The 5,807-nt window shown below is 52.9% G+C and overlaps 1 pseudogene; it reads right to left on the bottom strand.

Annotated features, from left to right (window-relative positions):
- Window positions 1–3,191: 3,191 nt before the first annotated feature.
- On the bottom strand, window positions 3,192–5,592 carry LOC123254176 (annotated as a pseudogene).
- Between the last annotated feature and the right edge of the window lie 215 nt (window positions 5,593–5,807).

Below are 5,807 nucleotides of genomic sequence, written 5' to 3' on the forward strand. Positions count from 1 at the left end.
CTCTCTCTCTCTCTCTCTCTCTCTCTCTCTCTCTCTCCCTAGGAAGACAGCAGGTAAGTCTTGGCAGTCCCCAAGGAGAGAAACAGGTCTGACTAGGAGACAGCAGCCATGCCATCACAAAAGAGCAGAAAACAGAAAGTCCATTGAAAACCATCACAGGCAGTAGAAAAACCTTGGCAGTCAAGACAAACCTGGGAACCACAGCAACACAGTTAGAAAACATTTCCCATACAAATGTAAACAACTCAAGAAATGTTCATTGTTCTTGGGTAGGCTGAGCCAATGTAATAAAAAAATGACAATTTTCCCTATACCAACGAAAAGATCAAAAATAGAGCTGGAATCATCAACAATTTGTTGGGAAGAACAAAGAGTCAAGAATATCAAGGGAACACATGAAAAAAATGTGAAGGAAAATGGCGTGACAGTACCAGTGCCAAGGGCTCAGGTCATCTCTCTCTCTCTCTCTCTCTCTCTCTCTCTCTCTCTCTCTCTCTCTCTCTCTCTCTCTCTCTCTCCACATGCTACTTTAAAAAGTCAACAAAGACTAAACAGCAGAATCTTGGATGAGAGAGGTGATATTTAGCTCAGAGANTCTCTCTCTCTCTCTCTCTCTCTCTCTCTCTCTCTCTCTCTCTCTCCACATGCTACTTTAAAAAGTCAACAAAGACTAAACAGCAGAATCTTGGATGAGAGAGGTGATATTTAGCTCAGAGAATTCCACTGGATGGTAGCCAACAATGCCCATCTGCCCAAGGGGCACAAGAGATTCTTCTATGCCCAGAAACCTCCAACATGAAGAAAAGTGAAGCTAGCCAAAGTTGATTGTCTCCTGAGCAGAGATTTTTTTTTGAATAGCTTGGGGCATCTGGGGCTGATGACCAGGAATCAAAATGGCAGCTCTCTCATCCCCACTGCATTGCCCTGGAGTCCACACACGCTCTGGTGAGTGCATCAGGGTAGTTTTAAAGGGGTCATGGCCATCTCCTAGCACTCCCTAAAGTCAGAACTAAGAGGGAAATAGAAGAGAAGGGCAGACAGGCACACAGTATTTCCTTGTTCCCTAAAATAGTCCTGAAAACTTTCTGAGTCGTGGAGGATTCCTTATCTTTCTGATCCGGCAGAATTAAGCCGGGGTGTGTGTGTGTGTGTGTGTGTGTGTGTGTGTGTGTGTGTGTGTGTGTGTGTGTGTGTGTGAAGGACTTTGAGGGGGAAATCCTCACTTGTGGGTCATGGTGCCCAGGAATTCCTCCAATCAGCCCCTGAAGGCCAGGCCTGAGAAGGAACTCCAGGTGAGATCCAGGAGGATTCATCTAGAGAAGCAACACTTCAACTCTACCTATAGAGTTGACACCAAGGAAAAAGGTTGGCCTTCTCTCTGCTTGATTCTGGTCTAGGACGGGTGGATTGAAAGGAAAGTAAGAGCTGAGCTGAGCTCCTAATCTGAATACCACCCGACTTCCTTGGAGGGGAGCCAGTTGCCTGTCCCTGGAGGTATTCATGTGGAAGCTGGATGACCAATCGTGTTGCAGGGAGGGGTCATTCTTCCCAAAGAGGCTGGACTGGGGATGCTCCTTATGTCTGCACAGTCCCATTATCAAATTTACACACGAATACTAACTAATGTCATCCATTGCAGAAAGCAGGGCACCATAAAGGAGTAAAGAAAATTCGAATTAAAGAGTTTGCTCATTTTCCCTCCTCTGCCTTTTGGTTTAGAATCTGGATAATTAGATCCAGGAATAATAATAATTAGATCCCTCCCCTGGCAAACACAACTGCTCAGCGGTGGCCAACTTGGCTGAGTGATAGTGATTAGCAATGGAGAGTCTGGATGGAGGCAATTGGGAAAGACAAGATCCAAACAGCCTCAGATTCTTTTGTCTACGTGTAGATGCTGAAAAGTCAGTGATTCTGTCCTTTTCTCCCGTCCTCCCCCTCATCGGCCAGCATCTATCTCTCTCCTCCTGGTATAATGTCTTGGTCCCACTGTTAAACTCTGAAAGCCCAAAACCGCACGAAGACTATTGGGACACCCTGTTAATGGCAGGCTATCCCTGGAATCTGACTTCCCAGGTCCTAACTAGGATCTAGAGTCTAGACAGTGTCCACTGCCAGGTGATAAGTGAAAGCTATGGGGTAGCTAGGCGGTAGCTAGGGGGCCCCAGGGTCTGCAGAGACCCGGTAGGGCACCCCCTTATGCACTGGAGGAATCCTGTTCACTGTTTTCTGAATGATCTGGAATTGACTTCCAAAGAGCTCCCAGCATCGGCAAGATGCTCGAGATCATGTGTATACAATGTCTCCAGAGTTTTAACTGCAGATGTAATTATTCATCCTGCTAGTCAGAATTCATGCCATTAGTGGCTTGCTGGAAAGGAGGATGCTTGTCCACAACCTACTTCACCCCTTTCTCACTGGCTTTCCCATTATTCACTTTAAGCACTCCAGCGAGTCGCCTTTGGGAAAAGTGGCTGAGCTCACAAGGCCAAGATCAAGAGGAGACTCCTCAGAGACACATCAGGCGAGCAGGAAATCTAAGTCATGGCAGCCAAACACCTCCGCCCTATTGAGCTCTCCACCTGTTAGCTCTTAGCTCTTAGAACAAAATGGAAGCTGGGCTCAGCCAAGCACCGACCCTTCACGGGAGGGTGTGGAGAACAGCACCGATTGGGCAATGCAAAAAGGCCTTAAGCAGATAACAGCCCCGAGTAATCAATCAAGGTCATAGGTCTCCGGTGTCCCCGGAATGTTAAGCCATTGGGGTGCATCAGCTAGGAAGAGGATTGCTTTGAATTGGCCACTCAATTCAAATGATGGGCATCAGACCTCAAAGTGATTGGTCATGGGGCAGCGGGGTGGCTCAGAGGGTTGGGAGCCAGACCTAGAGATGGGAGATCCCGGGCTGCTGTGTGATCCCAGACACTTCCTAGCTGGGTGACCCTGGGCAAGTCACTTACCCCCCAATGCCTAGCCCTTCGGCTCTTCTGCCTTGGAATCTCTACCCAGTATTGATTCTAAGGGGGAAGGTAGGATTGGTGGGTCAGTGAGCCAGGTTTGGCGTATGAACCTGCCGTTCCGGTGAGCTCTAGCAAGTGTAACTCCTGGGGTTAGTAAGTGCTCCTATGCAGTAATGAGTTTTCCCCCCGACCCAGATAGCAGCAAAGATGGGGGGCGGAGGGGGGGCTTACTGGAATCACTCGGACATTGTGATGAGCCGCTCCTTCCCGAGCTGCCCAGGCCCCCAGGGGCAGGACACTGGTGGGGTTCCTATGCTGAGTCCTTAAGGAAGACAGGAAGTGGACGTTGTAGGCGTGAGGCTGCAGCTGCGAGGGGGAGGGCAGCATGGTCTCCTCCAAAGGGTTGAGCTCGGGCAGACTGGAATAGTCTTCGAGGATTTCTTCCTCGTTATTCTCATCGACCAGGCGCTCCACCTTGACTTTATTGTTGCAATCGACGTTAAGGGGGGGATTGAAGGAGTGCAGCAGCGTCTCCCGCGGGTCGGCTGCCGTGAAGTAGGCGTCTTTAAAGGAATGGAATTCTTCATCATCGTCGTGCTTACTGATCACGGCACTCTTCAGGTTAATGTTCTCCGGAATGAATTGGCTGTCTTGGCTGAAAATCTCCGTCACGATTTCGTCTTCTGTGCTTGAAATCCCGCCAAGGAGCGGCTGGTCTTCCAGATCGACGGAAGAGATCTTAAACTGCTCATCTCGACAGTTTTCTTTCTCCAAAATCAGTTTTCTTCCCAACAGACCTTTCATCTAGAAGATAAATGAAGAAATGAAAGCCTTGTAAAGGGACCCAGAGGACCTCTCCTCCCTCCCTCACCCCAGTGTTTAAGATGAAGCACCCAGAATGAGCCCATCTCATCCAACCTCTTTGTTTTACAGATGGGGAAACTGAGGCCAGGAGAGTTTAAATGATAGAGAGGGGCCTGCTAAAGCCAAAGGATCTACTTCATTCCCAACTGAAGAGGGAACATTCTATTCTTGGATAACCTGGACTATTCCAGGGACCAGTTCAGATCCCACTTGTGACCCTTCCTAGCCCACATCCATTTTCCTCATCTGTAAAATGGGTGTTTGTAGGAGGCAACATTGTTTTGGAAAGTCCTTGGCATGTGTTAGATTGGGGGGGGGGTCTTATTACTGTGGTGGTGGTGGTGGTGGTGGTGATCATGGGCACCCACCATCAGTACTTCAAGGGAGCTGGCATGGCCCCTTGGCACCTTCTCGAGAAGGCTGATCTCTCTTTCAGACAGGAGCCCTTCTGCCATGTGGAAGAAGGCAAGGGGTTCCCAGATTACCATGGGCCTATTTTAGGGTTCTGGATTGAGAATGAAGGTGGCTAGTACAACTGGGTTATGTAACCCACAAGGCCACTGAGGCTTCCCCAAGGTCATCCAGCCACCCAGGGAGTAGCGGTAGTCATTCAGGACCTCAGGATTTGGGCCCAGGGTCCCTGACCCCCATTCTAGCTCTGCCTGTGAGGCCCTCCTTGCCTACCCTGTCACAGAATTGAGGGCCAAAGGGCCTTGGGGACCCAGGAAAGGGAAGAGACTTGCTCAAGGTCTCTGTGGCACCTTCCTTCTGGGACTTCAGTCTGTGCTGAGGAGCCAAGACTTAAAGTGTCTCTAAGCCCCTCCCTCACCCCTTTCCTTTGGCTCAGGGTTCCCCAGAGTGTGAAGATGGAGGACCTGCCTTTGGCCGTGTCCAGACCCAGCCTGGACTCGTCTCCCCTCCCCCTGGGTGACAACAGGATCTTGGGGGGTGAGGAAGGGCTGTGATTTCATTGACTTGGGTTCTCCCCACTTGGGGGGGCTCTCCAGCAGTGAGGATTGGGGGAATGGGAGGGGTGTTCAGGCAGTTTCAGGGACTTGCCCAGGGTCCCCCCCCCACCGGGATCAGGGACGGCCTCTGGGTCCACGCGTGGGCTTCGATGGGGTTTAGGAGGGGAAGGGAAGGGCGGCCGGCCAATGGGGATACTCCCAGTGTGGAGGCTCCCTCCGCGAGCCCAGAGAGGTGCAGCCTGGGTCCCGCAGCCGAGGGCGCTTCTTATTTGACGGCAGGGTAAACTGTGGCCCGGGAAGGGGTCCGGGATACCCACCGCGGGGCCTGAGCTCCGGGCGAGGTCGCGGAGGAGCCGCAGAGGACGAAGGACGAGAACAAGGACGAGGGGAGCCGGGAACGACTGTGCTGTCGCCGCCGCGTGCTCGCAGCCAGCCCGGGAGCGAGCGCGGGAGCGAGCCCGGCTGCCGTGCACACGCACCCTTCCGTGCACGCGCCCCAGCTGCGATGGGCAGGGGCGGCGCGCTCCCGCCCCAACTGCCCCTGAGCGCGCGCGCCCGTGGGAAGAGGGAAGACCGTTGAGAGGGGGAGGGGAGGAGAGAGGAACCGTTGGGCCCGGGAGGGGGAGGGGCAGCTTGGGACGTGTGCCCGGGGAGTACTGGAGGTCCCGGAGCCGAAAGGAGCATCCTTCGTGTCCGAGCCCCAAGGGCAGTGCCACCGCCCTCTGGGGTGCCGGCGGCGGCGACGCCCAACCGGGCTTCCACCTGGGTGCTCCTCCTGCCTTGGGCCTCAGTTTCCCCAGCTGTAAAAGGACAGCCTGGCCTTTGGTCCTATTGCAGCTAGAAGGCGGAGAGACCTGGCTGCAGATCAGACCCCCAGAGAGAAACTCTAACTATCCAGAAAGGCCCTTCAGGCCGCCGCCATGCCTCCGGGCTCGGCATCAGTTAAGCACACACCCAAGAAAAGTGCCAGTTTCCCCCTGAGGGCTGCCTGACCCGAGGCTGAAGAGGCTGGCGG

Source organism: Gracilinanus agilis, unplaced genomic scaffold, assembly GCF_016433145.1.
Source record: "Gracilinanus agilis isolate LMUSP501 unplaced genomic scaffold, AgileGrace unplaced_scaffold16978, whole genome shotgun sequence".
NCBI classification, from domain to species: Eukaryota; Metazoa; Chordata; class Mammalia; order Didelphimorphia; family Didelphidae; genus Gracilinanus; species Gracilinanus agilis.